The sequence below is a fragment of the Cynocephalus volans genome, chromosome 12, assembly GCF_027409185.1.
Source record: "Cynocephalus volans isolate mCynVol1 chromosome 12, mCynVol1.pri, whole genome shotgun sequence".
Classification (NCBI taxonomy): domain Eukaryota; kingdom Metazoa; phylum Chordata; class Mammalia; order Dermoptera; family Cynocephalidae; genus Cynocephalus; species Cynocephalus volans.
Window position 1 is genome coordinate 21,835,771 of NC_084471.1, and position 19,167 is coordinate 21,854,937.

Below are 19,167 nucleotides of genomic sequence, written 5' to 3' on the forward strand. Positions count from 1 at the left end.
ATGGCTCCTGCCTGTTCCAGTGCAGCTGACATAGGGCATGTAGGCCGGGCAGCTCTTGGACCTCTCTAGGCAGTGGGGACTGACCTGGGCCGGAGGTCCAGCAGTTCCTGCCTCTGCTGGCACAGCTGATTCAGGGCATGTGGGCCCAGGAGCTCTTAGGCCTCCCTGGACAGCAGGCACTGGCTTGGCCTGGAGGTCCCATGCTGCCTGCCTGTTCTGGCATGGCTGACTCTGGGCGTGTGGGCTTTGTGGCTTTGGGGCCTCTCTAGGCAAGGGACTGACCTGGGCTGGAGGTCCTGTGGCTCCTGTCTGTTCTGTCATAGCTGACTTGGGGCATATGGTCTCGGCCACTCTCAGGCCTCTCTGGGATGCAGGCACTGGCCTGGGCTGGGGGTCCCATGGTATGCAGCTCCTGCCTGTTCCAGCACAGCTCTCAGGCCTCCTGTTGTTGCTCTTTAATAGTTGCAAATTGGTTGATTTGTGGGAGAGAGTGATGCTAGGAACTGTCTACTCCACCATCTTGACCGGAACCTCCTGTCTTAAATTTATATATTTGGAACACAGATTACAGAATTAGGGTTCACTACAGTTTTCTGACTGGATCTAATCATACAGCAGAAATACATTTTTCCCTGTACACACTATATCCATTAACACAAAAGAAAACAAACTAAACACATCCAGACTAGTTGCTTTGATTAAAACCATAAATTCAGAGTATGCCTTGCAGAATAGCTCTGTTAGGCTAACCATATACCTCTGGGGGCTAGACATCGCACCATGTGTCTCTGATTCAGATCTTTTCCTATGGTTGACAAAGGGAAAGATTCAACATGGAAACCAAAATGGGCTTAACCTTTCTCAAGTCCTGAGGAAAAGCAGGGCAAGTTTGTTCTTACAATAAGTCACTTTTTAGATCTAAAAACAGCCAGACTCCATGGCTGCTGGCCTTGTTCAGTATTCTCAGATTTCACAATTTAGAATTTAACATCTTTGCAAAAAACACCTTCTTCTAAATTCAATACCAATTAAACTAAAGCAGCATGGAGGAGAAGAAATTGAGACTGGCTCCCGTGTTCTAGTCTAACACTTCATGACTAATATGGTAGAGGGTCACAAGTGAGCTAGAAGAATCTAAGGCAAATGTGCTTAACCTCGGGTCCAAAGGTAGAATTTGAGAGGTTCATGATCATGCATGGGGAAAAAAAACTACATTTTTCTTTTTTTCACTAAACTCTGACTTGACATTTTCCTCAATCATAAATATAAGCAATAAACCACAGCAATATTAGCCGCATCTATGATTTTGCCACCAATAGAAATCACAAATATTTTCATATTACACTACAGTTGCTAAAAATATCATTTATATTTATCCCTACTTTAAAATTATGGTAGTAGCGAACCTGTTGCTAGAATGGCATGTGATTACTGTCTTCCTGCCTATAAATGCTCAGCGTGCAACATGGGTAACCAACTATTGAGCAATACTGCACTTCATAGTCACTCAGCCATCATATTCTCACATGTTCTCACATTAAAGTTTCGTGTTCTCATGTGGAGAACCCAGATCCATATTGCTTTCCAGTACTTCCTTTCTACAATTATTAGTCATTCATTGAAAGAGGTGAGTCGGAGACTACCAGAGTCTAATGTTCTCGTTTAAGCTAAGCAACAACAGCCTTCATACTAATACTGTCTTTGATAAATAAAATATCTTTAACTTCACTCTGTTTTAAATGAATTATTTTGTAATTTAATGTGTTAATAAAGAAGCACATATATGACTATGCCACAAATTCAATATTTTGACAACTGTATATAAATATAAGTTTTCTTTGTAATTCAATATATTTTATTTTATTCATTTAAAAATATTATTCTGAGAAGGGTTCCATAAGCTTCACCAGATATCTAAAGTGGCCCATGGCACTAAAATGGTCAAGAGCTGCTGACCAATAGATCACAGCAAAAACTACACAGTCAAGGCAAAATGCACTTTTCTCAAGAAAATTTGGGTCTACAGATATAGTCAATTCATATGACTTAGTCCAAAAATATTTTTTCATTAAAATTTTATATACAATTCTTTCCTGTACTTCAAATATAAGCACTAAATTTTAAATCTGGTAGGTAATTGCTAATAAGCTTTTTCTTTTTTAAATTACCATCGCAAGCACTACAAACTAAGGTAGAAATTCTAGAGAACATTCCATTTAAACCCAATTCCCGAACCACAACCCAACATGTTATATAGAACTGAAGACACTAAATTCTTCTATCAATACAGAAATATATAAAATCCTTTCCCATCCATACTCTGTCATGTTCAATACTAGGCAGGTTCATTTAACACTGCCAAAACCACAAGGTTTCAGGTGAAAAGACAACTGCCTCCCTAAGTAAAAGAGATAGTAAACAGCAGGAAGAATGGTAAGGCTCAATTTAGAATAGAATGATTCAAAGAAGAATTTATTAAGTGTTCTGTTTATAGGACTGTTTTCTTGCCTAACGTCATTTACTAGTTTTTCCTCACAACCCAATGCACATGTTTTTTCCTCAGTAAAAGCCTCTCCCTCACTGACCTCCTTTTCATACCTCTCCCTGCCTTCCCTCTCATAAATCATAGATTATGACTTATGGAGTCCTCAATTTACTATGACAAATTTCCCATTTTCATCAATTTTTTGTTCGTTTTTCGCTCTGCTTCTTCATCTTCTCAGAAACCTGGCTCTCTAGATCATACTCTCTCTGTTTCACTTGCTCATTCCACTGACATATGCTGACCACACAAATGTGCCAGGTACATTTATGTCCTCAAGGCATTTACAGTCAGAGGAGGAACACAAAACAAAATTTGACTGGCACTGTGGTAAGTACTATTGCAGAAGATTACTAAAAGTGCTACTACGGAGATACAGAGAATGGAGAGATTGGGTCTGCCAGGGAAGGTTGGATTTGATTTCACAGATAAGGTAACCTCAGAGCTAGATCTTAAAGACAATGGTTTGAGAAAACAGAACATACACCATAATTAATGATACAGTATGAGAAATATTTTCTGTGCTGAAAAAGATATGTGTCCAAGGCTGAAAGGTCTCTGAAATCATCCAGAGACAGACAGAGAAACAAAAAGTATTCCTACATATGAATGAAATTTAAGTCAATTTATAGTTAAACAGAGAAGGTAGAGCTCAATGTTAATCTTGACTCACTCCTCCTGAAACCTCACTAAAATGGCACCAGAAGAGTTTGTTTAAAGATATGAACTCACAGGTTTAAAGACAATGTAGAAGAAATAGAGGCAATTCAAATTTAGAAACAAGAAAGCAGTTGGATGAGTAGAAATGCATAGCAGACCATAGAAAGCTGAAAGCAACTAGACATGAAGGCAGCCCAGAAATAAGTTTTTTTGGGCTGCAAACTCTAAAAAAGCCTCAGGAACATAGAAATTTCATGGTGTCAGAGATACACAGAAGATCTTAAATGTATCCAAAGAGTAATATCTCTTATACATAGGATGAAGGATCCCAGTGGCACTGCATTCCTTAGTAGCAACACTAAAACCTAGAAGATAAATGGTATAATGTCTTCAAAATCCTGAGGAAAATGTTTCATTATTGAAGTTCATATTATTTCATATCCATTAATGATTACATACTTTGGCTGAATGACAAATGAAAAAGTATTAGAATTAACATTCATCCAAAATCATATTACCACCTTAGAATAAACTTCCAACATGGAAGAATAAGTTAAAATTTTATTTTTCAAAAGTAACAATTATTACAATTTTATTAAATGTCTTAGCAATCATGTTTTTTAAATTTATATAATTGTTATAATGCATAAACAGTTTCTCAAATGATTTTGCAATTAGCTACCAAATTGCTCCTCTGGCCCCTATATTCTTATCTAAAATGCCACGGTCTCATTTTCAGCTGAAGTCAACCGAGAAGCAAGATATACTTCAGCTAACTCTGCTGGTACAAAGTACCACTGTTGTAATGTTGTTACTAAGTTATTAGGTTCTCCTTTCACTCTAATGGTAGCTGACTAAGAAAAAGACTTATCTTGCCTTTAACTCCTGGACTTGAAGATTTGGCCAATGATGATGACACAATTTCACTGAAATAATCCCACAAGTTGAATTTAACCATATTGTTTTAAGATTCTTTCTAAATATTTTCAAACTACTTAAAATTGTTGCCCTCATTTATATTTTTTATTTTTAACATTTTCACTTACATATTGCTATTTTGCACAATCACATTCAAAATTTTTTTCATAGCATTAGATCAAAACTGGGGGAATGAAACCATGCAATTGACTGTCAAGATAATAAAACAACCTCCGAATTTTTTCAGTATTCCAGCTTTCATTGCATGCTAATTAATTTCAGCATCCTCACCTGGAGTAAAAATATACAAAAATCTTTAAAGCAAGCATAAAGTAAGAAATATGAGTATGTACATTCTCAAGACAGAATAATTCGGTGTCTCCAGCAGGTCCAAACCATTAAACTACTTTCTCTGCAAGTGGCTATCAACTGTTATTTAGTCCCATGATGTTGGTTTAGATTTTGCAATGTTTATAATTTAGCATTCCTTCTGCTCAGGCTTTTTAATGTAAAAGGTCCTATTCTGTATTGTTGGTAAATCTTGTATAAGTACATTAAAAGTCAGTTCCATTTTCATATTTCTTGTATATCATGCAGTTTGCTTCTACAAGAAAACTGATAAAAGTGGACCATCATATTTATGCTTTTAGCAAAGATTTCTTTTTTATTACAGTTATAATTACTTTATTTTCATACAAATAAAGGGTGTAAATAAAAATGTGTGATTCCTAAATCATTCACATTATGTTTGCTCCATTGTCAGTAGCAACCTAGAACAAGTTAAATGAAATGGGTAATTTTCCAGGAAATTATAAATTGTTAAAACTAATTCAAGAATAAGTAAAATAAAAATTTCAACAGACCAATAATCATAAAAATGAGAAAAGATGACCAGAAGATGACTGGACAAGGAAAACATGGTATATTTACACAATGGAATACTACTCTGCCATAAAAAAGAATGAAATACTGCCATTTGCAGCAACATAGATGAACTTAAAGAAAATGATGTTAAATGAAATAATCCAGGCACAGAAAGAGACATACCATCTCATAAGTGGGAGCTAAGAAATAAACAAATAAATAGAAAGAAAGATACAACAATCATAATACATTGAACTTTCTAAAGAAGAGAACAGAACTGAGGTTATCAGAGGTGGGAAAGGGGGAGGGGATAAGGAAAGGATTTGTAAAGGGCCGTAAAGAAGAATGACATTGTATATTGTTGAATATACTAATTATCCTAATTTGAACATCACATATTGCACACAGATATTGATATTTAACTCTGTATCCCACAGATATGTACAATCAACTAAGTTACAATAAAAACAATTTTTTAATAATAAAAAAAGAAAGAAAAGATGACCAGAAATTACCCAGTGAAATACTGAGCTCTTGAGAGTAGACCGTGTGCATCTCTTCCCAACTCTGTGTTCAATGACATCACATTTGTATCTTTAAGTCTACGATGATGTGAATATTTACATCACAGAAATTGGCAATGGCTATAAAGCAGAGCTTTTCATTTCAGAGAGCCAGTTGTTCTGCTGTTAAATGCTTACCAGCATATCCTTGGAATTACCACTCCATCCAAAGTAGCTCAGATCCAATGGTTTCCCTGTAAAGTTCCATCAAACATTCAAGGACAAGTAAATTACTGTATTATATTCATTATTACTTATATGTACATTCCTTTCCACATAATCTTTATATTCTTAATTTCATAGCAAAACTTTTTGAGAAAGTTCTCCATACTCTCTGTCTCCATCCCTCCTCCTTTGAATCCACTTCAGATAGACTTTCATCTCCACTATTCTACTGTTACTATTTGTGACAAGGTCATTATGCCCCCAACGTCTGATAAATCCAATGGTTAGTTCACATTCTTATCTTACTTGATGAATCAACACCGTTTCACATTGTTCATCATTACCTCTTCCTTGAAACCTATCCTTTGCTTGGCTGTTAGGTCATCACACTCTACTAGTTTTTCTCCTTCCCACTTCTTGTTTCTGAATTTGCTGATTCTTCCTCTTCTCCTTGATATATTAAAGCTGCTCAAGGGCTCAGTCCTTACATCTCTTCTCAATCTATACCAACTCCACAGAAGACCTCACCTACTTCAAAACTTTATATAAGGGTACTTTCAAAAAGTTCATGGAAAAAATGGAATTAAAAAATAATATAAATCTTTCTATAAACTTTTTGAAGATCCCTGGTGTAGATTATATATGCTGATGAATCTCAAATTCATGTCTCCAGCATAGACTTTACCCTTCGACTCTAAATTTGTTTATTCAACTGCCTACCACACTTCATTACTTGATTATCTGATAGACATCTTAATTTTGACATGTCTAGACATATAGTTCTTGGCATGATGGAATAACTACTATCAAATTTATTCTCCCACAATAAACAACTCAAATATTAACAAAAATAAATGAAGAAATTGCTTTTAGGCACTGGCTAAAAACAACAGAGGTGAGATTCTTGAGAGAAAAAAAATCCATGAGGTAAATTTCATATTCTCCTTGGCTTTCTGCCTGGCAGCATTTCACAAATAGTAGCACATAGAAATGAATAACAAATAGAGAGCAGAAATCTTGCTGAGTAGTGAAAGTTAAGTGAAATTTGTGGGGAAAGTTATCAGAGAATAGAGAGCTGTAAAGAAAAATAGTGCCATATGTTTGTATAGAGACCTCCCTTAGTGTCTGGATAAATACTAAGTTCTGCACACACAGAGCAAGACTTCAAGAGGTCTGTTATAGAACAATTACTCAAAGGCAATGAGATTAATGCAGATTTCAAAGTTCTCACAATGCTGGGAGATTTTCAAGTTTTGACAAGCCAGAGTGAAGAAATATGCGGAATTCCCCAGGCATTTAGTTGTGACCCCCGAAAAGACACATCTTATGTGAACAGTCACTCCATCACTAAATTAAGGGCTATTCAAGACCCACCCAAAGAAAGCATAAAATCAAGTATATCAAGCTGATTGAGTAAATTTCCTGACATTCAGAACAAAACTCAACATTGTTTAATAGAAGACATTGTCTCTAGAACACTTTAATCAAATTCTCAGCAATACAACATCATAAATATCCAGCACACAATAAAAAATTACTACAGATATAAAAAAGCAGAACATGAGAACCAAAAACAGGAGGAAAAGGTCAGTAGAAGCACAGAGATGGCAAAATGTTTGAATTTATTGACAAAAACTTTAAATTAACTATTATAAATATGTTCAAATATTAAGACAAAGATGGCTGTGGTGAGTGAGTAGATAATGAACCTAAAAAGAAAATGAAAATTAAAGAAAAAAAGAAATGGAAACTCTAGAACTTAAAAAATAATTATCTGAAATAAAAAATTCACTGCATAGGCTTAAAAGTAGACTATACATTGCAGGATAGAAGATTAGTTTTGGAGATTAGATTTTAAAAACCCATCTAAACCAAAGTATAGAAAAAGAAAATGAGACTGAAAACAATGAACAGCCTCAATGGCCTGTAGGACAATATTATATGTCACTGCAGTTTTAGATGGAGATGAAAAAAGATATTGAAGATGGAAGGGCAGAGCTACATGGCTAACAAGAGTTGCCTGGCTCTCACCCCACCTTCCCCGCTGCCAAAAAAAGAGCAAAACAAAACAAACAAACAACTATATTTTGACCAAAATGACTGAAGAAGTATGCTGCAGAGCACCAGGGCAGTAATGAAATCCTTGTGGAGCACAAAAGACCAGTATAGCAGCATAGTGGTCAGAGTAAGCCACCCTGCCTCTGCCACACTGTATACTTCCACTAGTACACACCTGTTCCCTGAAGAACAGAGGATTGGGCAGCAGCTCCACCTCCACCAGCAGCCTTCCAAAGAGCTGCTGGACCCTGGGGCACTGTGCATGACTGCTCCCTTCTTGACAGTGGCTCAACTGTTGGCTTCACCTCCTCCAGCTTGCCTCCACTGAGTCACCTGACCCTGCTGCATACACTTCTCTGATATGCTTTTGAAGAGTCACTTGATCCTTCCACGCTGCACTCAGGCTCACTTGTTTCTAGCCCAAAATACCAAACCATGAGAGAGACAACCTCAGAGCCACGCAACCACACCTGTCCTGATAGCCAGTCAGGCAGTGACTATGTACCTCAGAGAGACTACCAAACAGCAAATTGGCCCTCTGTATTCACACATACCTGGCCCGACAACCAGCTTAGAGTCTCTGACTGAGTAAAATAGTGCCGTTGTTGGCACAGATTCCTGCAGCCATCACTGAAGAGGATTACAACCAAAGAAACTGCACAGAGACTACAGTACTGAGTCCACCGAAAATCAAAGTCAAGCAACATATATAATAGACACCCCAAGACTCACCTACCAGAAAAAGTCATTTCTACATAATCTACTCCATAAAATTAGTTAAAGCAACTACTCCACTAGATGCATAGATATCAACGTAGGTACACAAGCAATATGAAAAAGCAACAAAACATGATGTCCCCAAAGGGACACAATAGGTCTCCAGTAACAGACACCAAAGAAAAGGACAATTATGAAACACCTGTAAAGGAATTTGAAATAACAATCTTAACAAAACCCAAACAGTTACAAGAGAATACAGACAAACAGTTCAGTGAAATCAAGAAAAAAATTATGATATGAATGAGAAATTTAACAAAAAGATAAATACAATAAAAAAGAACCAAACAGAAATCTTGGAGCTGAAGAATTCAATGAATGAAATAAAAAATATAATCAAGAGCTTCAACAGCAAACTAGAACAAGCAGAATAGAGAATTTCTGAACTTGAGGACAGAGCTTTTGAAATAATCCAATCAGAGGGAAAAAAAGAATGGAGAAAGTCTACAAGGCCTATGAGACACCATTATGCAAAGACATGTTTGAATAATAGGTATCCCCAAGAGAGAAGAGTAAAGAAAGGCACAGAAACCCTATTTGATGAAATAATTGCCAAAAATTTCCAAAGTATTGGAAGTGATATGGATATTCAGAAGCTCAAAGTTCCCCATTTAGATTCAACCCAAAAAGATCTTCTCCAAGGCACATCATAAACTGTCAAAAGTCAAAGACAAAGAGAGAATTCTAAAAGCTTCAAAAGAATAGCATCAAGTCACATATAAGAGATCCTACAATAAGCTATCAGCAGATTTCTAAACAGAAATTCTGCAAGCCTGGAGAAAATGGGATGATATATTCAAAGTGATGAAAGAAAAATACTGCCAGCAAAGAATATTTTATCCATCAAAGCTATCCTCTGGAAATGAGGGAAAAAATAGACTTTTCCAGAGAAGCAGAAGCTGAGGGAATTCCTCACTATTAGATTGACCTTACAAGAAATGCAGAAGGGAATGCTACACCTGGAAATGAAAAAAAAAATGATAATTACTAGCATGAAAACATGAAAAAGTACAAAATTTACCAGAAAAGGTAAATTCATAATTCAAACTCAGAATATCCCACTGTATTAAAACATTTTGTGTTGCTATAGCAGAATACTTGAGACTGGGTAATTTATAAGAAAAGAAGTTAATTTAGCTCATAATTCTGGGAAGCTGTATCTGGCAGCTGCACAGACTACATTTTTGGCCACTTGAGGCATGGTTGGTCCAGTGGCTAGGATGCAGGGAGCAGCATCCTGAGGTGGTGCAGAACAGAGGTGCTGCAAGTCTATCCCCCAAAACAATTAGTCCTACAAGTCTGTCCCCCAAAACAAGTAAGTCCTTCCAGGCCTCTTGGTCTGTGATGGGAGAGGCAGCCTGGAAGACTTGTGAAATGCCTTCAGGTGCCTTTCTCTCAGCATTTTGGCATTAGCTCCTGACTGCCTCATAGCCACGCTAATGTCTTTAGCAACCTGTCTATCTGCTGCCCCTTGAATTTTTCTCCTAAAAATGGTCTCTCATTTCCTACAACATGGCTAGGCTGCAAATTTTCCAGATCTTTATGCTCTGCTCCCCTTTTAATTATGAATTCATCTTTAGGTAATCTCTGTTCTCTCATTTTACTATATGCAATTAAATGCAGTCACATGACACCTTCAGTATTTTGCTAAGAAATTTCTTTTGCAAGATATCCCAGTTCATAACCCTTAAGTTCCACCTTCCATAAGCCCTAGGACATGGACACACTGTAGCCAAGTTCTTTGCTACAGTGTAGTAAGGATGTCATTTTTTTCAATTCCCAGTAAGTTCCTCATTTCTATCCAAGAACTCCTCAGAATAGACTTTACCATCTATATTTCTATCAGCATTTTGGCCATCACTATTTAATTAATCTCTAATACACCCCCCCCCCAAATTCCTTCAACCTCTGCCCATTACTCAGTTTCAAAGGCACTTCCACATTTTCAGGTATCTGTATAGCAACTCCATACTCTCGGTACTAATTCTTTGTATCAGTCCATTTTTGTGTTGCTGTAATGGAATACCTGAGACTGGATAATTTATTTAAAAATGAGGTTTATTTGGCTCATTTGATTCTGGAGCTGCATCTGGTTCAGGCCTCAGGCTGCTCCCACTCATGGTGGAAGACAGCAGGGCAGCTGTCAGGTATAAGCAGATTACGAGGTAAGAAAGGAAGTAAGAGAGAGAGGGGAGGTGCTAGTATCCTTTTAACAACCAATTCTTGTGGGAACTAATCCATTCCTGTGAGAGTTCACTCACCACCCCTCTTCAGGCAGGGCATTAATCTATTCATGAGAGATCTTCCCCCATGACCCAAATACTGTCACATTGGGGATCAGATTTTCATGTGAGCTTTGGAGGAACAAACATATCCAAACTGTATTACCCAGTGAGGTAATTGTGCTATGTAAAGTCTTCAATCCTCTAATATAAAGGTTTAAAGTCAAAATGGTCAAAAAAGAACAAAAGCTAAAACTAGTGACTAAGGAACATACAATAAGATACAAACATAAATTAAGGCATCAAACATAAATCAGGGAGTGAGGAGAAGCATAGAGTATTTTCATGCAACCAAAGTTAAGTTGCTATAAGCTTAAAATAGTTTATTATATCTACAAGGCTCTATGTTAGCCCCAAGGTAACCAGAAAAAAAGAAATTACAACAGATACCCAAGTGAGAAAGAGAAAAAAACAAAGCTTAGCACCACAGGAAATCACCAATCTACAGAGGTAAATAACAAGAGAAAAAGAAGGAACTAAGGATCTACAAAACAACCAGAAAACAATTAGCAAAATGGCATGATTAAGTTCTCACATATAAGTACTATGTGTACATATAGTAGTATAACTTTGAATGTTAAGCTTTCCAATTAAAAGATATAGTGTGGCTAAATAGGTTAAAAAAAAAAAAGACCCAATGATATGCTGTCTACAAGAGACTCACCTATTAAAGACAAACATAAACTGAAAGTGAAGGGCTAGAAAAAGATATTCCATGCAAATGGAAATCAAAAGCATGCGGGAGTAGCCATACTTATCACCAGGTAAAATAGACTTTAAATCAAAAACTGTGAAAAGAGACAAAGAAGATCATTACAGGAGAAAGGGATCAATTTGACAAGAGGATATAACAATTGTACATGCACCCAACACCAGAGCACCCAGATATGTAAAGCAAACATTATTAGACCTAAGGGGAGAGATAAATTGCAATTCAATTATAATAGGGGACTTTAACACCCCACTTTACACAATGGACAGATCATGTAGACAGAAAATAAAGAAACATCTAACTTAAACTGAATCAAAGACCAAATGTACCTTACTGACATTTACAGAACATTGCATCCAACAGCTGCAGAATACACATTCTCCTTGACTGCATGTGGAACATTCTCCAGGATATATAACATGTTAGGCCACAAAACAAGTTTACACGAATTTAAAAAGATAGAGGTTATATCACAATGACCACAATGGTATAACACTAGAAATCAACCAGAAAAACTTCACAAAAATTTACAAATATGTGGAAATTAAACAACATGTTCCTAAACAACCAAAGGGTTCATGGAGAAATTAAAAGGGAAATTTTAAAATTCCTTGAGAAAAGGGCCAGCCTGTGGCTCACTTGGGAGAGTGTGGTGCTGATAACACCAAGGCCAAGGGTTCGGATCCCTATATAGGGATGGTCGGTTAGCTCCCTTGGGAGAGAGCATGGTGCTGACAACACCAGGTCAAGGGTTAAGATCCCCTTAATTGTCATCTTTTAAAAAAATACAATAAAATAAATACTAAAAATTCCTTGAGACAAACAATAATGGAAACGTATCATACCAAAACCTATAGGACACAGTAAAAGTGGTTCTAAGAGGAAAGTTTATAGCAATAAATGCATATATCAAAAAAGAAGAAAGATTTCTAATAAACAACCTAATGATACACCTAAAGAAACTAGTACAACAACAACACAGTAAACCCAAAATTGGAAAATGGAAAGAAATAATAAAGCTCAGAGCATAAATAAATAAAATAAAAACTAAAAAAAAAATTGGCAAAATGAAGACTTGGTTTTTTTGAAAAGATGAACAAAATTGACAAACATTTAGCCAGACTAACCACGAAGAGAAGAGAGAAGACTCAAACATAATCAGAAATGAAAAAGGAGACATTACAACTGATACCACAGAAATACAAAGATATAAGAGACTATTATGAACAACTATATGCCAACAAATTTGATAACCTAGAAGAAATGAATAAATCCTGGACAAATACAATCTACCAATATTAAATAGTGAAGAAATGGAAAATCTGAACAGACCAAGAATAATTGAGGAAATTGGATCAGTAATGCAAAGTCTTCCATTAAAAGGAAAGTCCAGGACCTGAAGACTCAAGTGTTAAATTCTACCAAACACACCAGTTGTCTTCAGATTATTCCAGAAATTTGAGAAGAAGTGAATACTTCCCTACTCATTTTATGAGTCCAGCATTACTCAGATTCCAAAACCAGACAAGGACACAACAAAAAAGGAAAAGTATAGGCCAATATCCCAGATAATCAGAAAGGGAAAAATTCTCAGCAAGATACTAGAAAAGAGAATCCAATAGCACATTATTAAGATCATTCACTAGGATCAAGTGAGATTTATCCTAGGGATGCAGATAGTTTAACATACACAAGCCAATAAATACTATACACCACCTTAACAGAAAGGAAGACAAAAACCATACGATTATTTCAATTGACACAAAAAAAGCATTTACCAAAATTCGACATTATTCATGATAAAAATTCTTAACGAACTAGGGATAGAAGGCATATACCTCAATACAATAAAGGCCATATATGACAAACCTACAGCTAACATTATGCTGAATGGGAAAAGCTGAAAGCATTTCCTCTTAAATCAGGAGGAAGACGAGGATGCCGACTTTCATCACTTCTATTCAATACAGTACTGGAAGTCCTAGTGAGAGCAATCAGACTAGAGAAAGAAAGAAAAAGCACCCAAATTGGAAAGGAGGAAGTCAAACTATCCCTTTGTGCAGACAACATGTTATTATATATAGAAAACCCTAAACTCCACCAAAAAACTGTTAGAACTAATAAACAAATTCAGTAAAGTTGAAGGATACAAAATCAACATACAAATGTCAGTAGGTTCTATATACTAATTGTGAACTATCTGAAAAAAAAATCAAGAAAACAATTTATTTTGTAATAACTACAAAAAGAATACGATACCTAGGAATAAATTTAACCAAAGAGGTGAAAGACCTCTATAATAAAAACTTTTTTGAAGAAAGAAATTGACATCCCATGTTCATGGGTTGGAAGAATTTATATTGTTAAAATGGCCATTCTAGCAAAGCAATCTACAGATTTAGGGCAATCCCTACCAAAATACCAATCACATTTTTCACAGAAATAGAAGAAATTCCTAAAATTCATATGGAACCAAAAAAGATCCCAAATAACCAAAGCAATCCTTAGAAAAATGAACAAAGCTGGAGATATCACACTACCTGACTTCAAATTATACTACAAAGCTATAGTCACCAGAACTGCATGGTACTAGCATAAAATCAGACATAGACCAATGGAACAGAATAGAGAACCCAGAAATAAAGTCATGTACCTACAGTCAATTGATTTCTGACAAAGTTGCCAACAATACATATTGGGGAAAAGACAGTCTCTTCGATAAATGGTGCTGGGAAAACTGGATATCCACATACAGAAGAATGAGACTAGACCCCTGCCTCTCACCATATACAAAAATCAACTCAAAATGGATTAAAGATTAAGATGTAAAACCCCAAACTATGAAACTACTAGAAATAAAAAAGGGAGAAATGCATGATGTGGGGCTGGGCAAGGATTTTTTAAATAAGTCTTAAAAAGCACAAGCAATAAAAGCAAAAATAGACAAATGAATTTCACCACTTTAACAGAATAAAATGACTGCCTCAATAATTATCTCAGTAGAGGCAGACAAAAAAGCATTTAAGAAAATTAACACTTTTTCCTGATAAAAATTTTCAGTAAAAAATAATAAATGGAAATTACTGTATATTTGCAATAGCCTCTCAACTTTAGCCTTGGTATCCCTAAAATCTATTCTCAACAGAGTAACAAAGTTATCTTGTTAAAATATAATCAGATTAATTTCACTTTTTTTCCCAAAACACTGTATGGCTCCAAATTTTGCTTCCACGTTTTACTTGAATTGAAAAGATAGTAACTTAGTCACTTAGTTATGTATATCGTAATCTCTAGAGCAAACACTATAAAAAAAAAAACAAAGAAATATAGAAAATAAGCCAAAAGATAAATTAAAAATGGATTACAAAAAAAAAAAAAAAATAGACCTAAATGCAACCATATCAATAGTTACATTATAGGTTAATGGTCCACATACTAATTAAAAAACAGTGACTGTTGGATGGGGAAATAAAAATAAAATATTTTTAACAGATCAAACTATATGTGGTCTACAAAAAAAAAAAAACATTTTAACAGTAAAATAAGAGATGCATGCATACTATAATCAAGAACAAGTAAAGTATTCCTGCTAGCTCTATGGTTAATTAACATTGTTATGGGAAACTGGGCCAATGCAATTGGATAAGATAACAAATTAAGACACATGAATATTGAAAAGAGAAGGAAAAACTAACCTTATTTGCAGATGGCATTAATGTCTAGGCATAAAACTCAAAAGAATAATCTGAAAAACAACTAGAATTTATAAGAAAGATTAGGAGAGTAGTAATTAAAGAAATAAAGCTCAATATTTTCATACATTCTAGCAACAATAAACTAGAAAATAAATTACATTACTAATAGCAAAACAATATGCTTTATATCACCTAAGAGTTAAACTCATGAGAAACGTCCAGAAATTCTATGAAGAAAACCACAATATTGTTACTGAAGAACATAAAAGAAAACTTGCCTAAATGGAGAACTATATCATGTTACCGGCTAAGAGGACTTAATATTGTCAAGATGTCAATTCTTCCCAAATAAATAAATAAACTCAGTGTTGTCCCAGTGGGTTTGAGAATTTATATCTGGAAACCCAACAAATGATTCCAAAGTTCATCTGGAGGAATAATATATAAAATTAAGAGATTTTAAAAATTGTAGTAATAATAGAGTTTTGTCCTGCTAGAAAACAAAATGTATTCCTATATAAAATGATAGTTAAAATACTGGAGTACTACCATGAAAACAAGCAAACAATGGAATAAAATTTAAACTTAAGAACTGTTTCTGTATAAGCATAAGATTAATGTGTTAATAGTGGCATTTTAACTATTAACACATTAATTAGTGGGAAAGAATAAATTAGTGTGTAAATAAGGACAAAACACATAACTAACAATTTGGGGAAAAATAAGCTAGATTATTTCTTTACACTATATACAAAACAAATTTCAAACTTATTAGAGGTTTAGATACAAAAATAAGACTTATAATACTAGCAGAACATTTATGTGGATATACAATTTTGGTGAGGTAAAGAAAATGACTCCTAAGGTAGAAACCACACAGGAAAATATTAAACTTCCTATAAAAATACATTTCTATTTTGTAAAAGATTGCATTAAAAATAAAACTTGCAAATGACTCACTGAGAAAAATATACACAACATACTTTTAAGAAAAAGTTTATATCAATCCATAAATAGTTGACAAAGGCACCACAAGAAAACACAAATCACTAAAGAAAAATAATAAAAAATTTTCAAAAGAAGATATAATTATATGCCCTTAATAATTAAAAGTGCAACTTAAGAGGCATACCATATTAGAATATCAAATAAGCAAAGCTCTATATATGTATTAGTAAGTATATAAGAAAAAGAAACTTTCATTTGGAAGCATATAGATTTGTATAGCCTTTTTGAAAAGCATATTGAAATTCTTAAAATTTTGTAAATATGCCAGTTAGAAGAATCAATCCTAATGAAATAATAATGAATTTCTCTAAATGTATATTCATGTTACTGGATTAGAAACTGCCAGACTAAAGACAGCTTTACACAGTTTTCTCTAAGAAATCAACTCACAACAATGAAAACTTAAAAAGACAAAAACAATCTTTGATAAAGCTAGGAGGCACCTGTAACTTTGAATTATAATATTTGAGGAAGAACTGCCTGCAGGAAAGTTCAAACAGGGGTGCAGAGCAATACCTAAAAAGACATCTGTGGCTGAGATCTCAAATAAATCAGTCAGAACACAGTTATTCAAAGTATGTGGCAAAATATAAAGCGAAAAACCACAAACTTCATCTAGAACAATAGGTACAGGATGCCTGGGTCTTTAGGGGGAGCTTTTCTGGACCCTCTGACCCCACAGAACAGGCAGAGGAGGTGGAGCTGAACAAGGAAACACACATCTTTGCAAGAAGCAATGTATCATTGAGAAAAAGTAACGGAAATGGATCTTGACTTATGAGCAGTCCAGCAACTGCTGATTTCTTTGAACTAGAAAGAAACGAAGGTTAAAGAAGTTCACACACACACACAAACATACACACAAAACTCTAAGTCATAAGGAGCTTTGCTGTGAACTAAGGAAAGTTACTGCTTTCCTGGAACATTACTCTACTCCCTCCCCTGAAGGAACCTCTTGCAAATAACTGGAAGAATTCACCTCATTCAAAAAAGTAATAACCAAAAAGAACCAGCCAAGTATCTATGCAAAGTTACTTTCATAAAAAGGAAGAAAAATGTGGGAAAAACAAGTGGCAGGTGATGAACACACACCAGAAAAATACTGCCACTGCACAGATAAAAATCATGACCAAATATACAGTCATGAGTACAAGGCACCTAATGAATCAAAAAGCTCAAAGGAGAGAACTGAAAGAGATGAAACATAAGCTGGAAGACTTAAGAAATAAATAGAAGAAAACAATAAGTTCATCCAAGAAATCAAAGCCACACTAAGCAGCACAAAGAGCCATCACTGAAATCCCACTAAAAGTTAGAAGAACAATATTAAGAAAGACAAGCAAAATAACAAATATTGAGGGCAGACCGTAAAGAAGGAGTCAACACAAAACAAAACATAAAAGAAATTTTTTTAGGACATAATTTTGAAGAATTAAGAGACTTAAATCTATAGATTGAACTGGAAATCATTCCCCCCTAAAAAAAAAAGAGAGAGAGAGAAAGAAAAGAAAAGAAACAAACAAAACAAACACATGCTACATTATCAACACTGAAACATATCCTAGTGATGGTATTAGACTTCAAAGATTTTTTTTAAAACTTTGGGAATTCAGGCAAAAATGATTAAGTAACCTACAAGTTTGAGGCAGACTCCTAATTGTTCCTCCTAAATTTTCTCTTATTTCTGACTATAATGGCCACCCAGCTAGACCCTGAATTTCCTAGCTCTCTTTCCAGTTTGTATGGTGGCATACCTAATACAGATGGGAAAAATTAGACTGGGCTCATACTTCACAATAATATTCAATGCTAGAAGACTTACAAAAAATTGTAACCCACAATTTTCATATCCAGCCAAAGTTTCATTTAAGGAAAAAGGAAATAGACAAATATTGTGACTTTCATAAATCCTTCCTGAGGAAACTACTAGACAATAAACTTCAGCCAATCAAGAAATGAATGGAGAAAAATAACTGGCAGTGACTATTGAATCTATTTAACCAAAGATGAAGATGGCTTCAAAACAAAATGTGCATGTTATAAACAATGAAAATGAAAAAATGGTAAAATTAGACATAGACAGGAAAAAGAGAAGGTGGGAGATTGTGTAAGTATGCATATTTTCTCATACAGATGGCTAACAATCTTTTAAGAACATAAAGACTAGAAAAAAAATTTAATAATATATAATTGACTAAAATTGGTGGTGGAGGGGAGACAGGGTACAACTGGTTCTCAATTGTAGCTGTACTTAAGAGTCATATGGGAGAATTTGTATAAATAATCATCCCTTAATCTCAGAGGCACTGGTATTTTTTAAAAGCTCCCAGATCATGCTAATATGGATCAGGGCTGAGAACCACTGAAGTAGAAGAGTACTACCAAATGTCATTGCTATAATGGAGAATAAATAGACACTGCTGGAATAGAAGCTAAAGTATATTAAATTGGGAGGTTTTACGATGACCACTAACAGAACTTTAAATAAAATCATAAATCTTTGATCAATTCAGCAAGTTTTTTAAAAAAGAAAAAAGAAAAACCCACGAATCTCTGAATTACAAAGAAGAACGTCCATGCATACATGTGCACATGCACTTACGCATGCACACACACAAAAGCCATAAAAAACAGGCCATGTAAAAAGACTTTTGAAAAAATCAGAAGCAAAATAAACTGAAATCATTATATAAAATATGATGACAAAATTCATCTGTCTTATATAAAAGACATAAACTCACCTGTTAAAAGAAAGAAAGATGATAGAGAGAGAGATGTAGGTATATGTCAGGTTGATTCACAAAGCAAAAGTTGACCATAAAGGTATGACGTTAAAAAGATCCACTGAAAATTAAATATCTCAGATAAGTTAAAAAAGTAAGCATCTATGGTGGTTGGGCCTGGACGACAGTGGTGGCCAGGG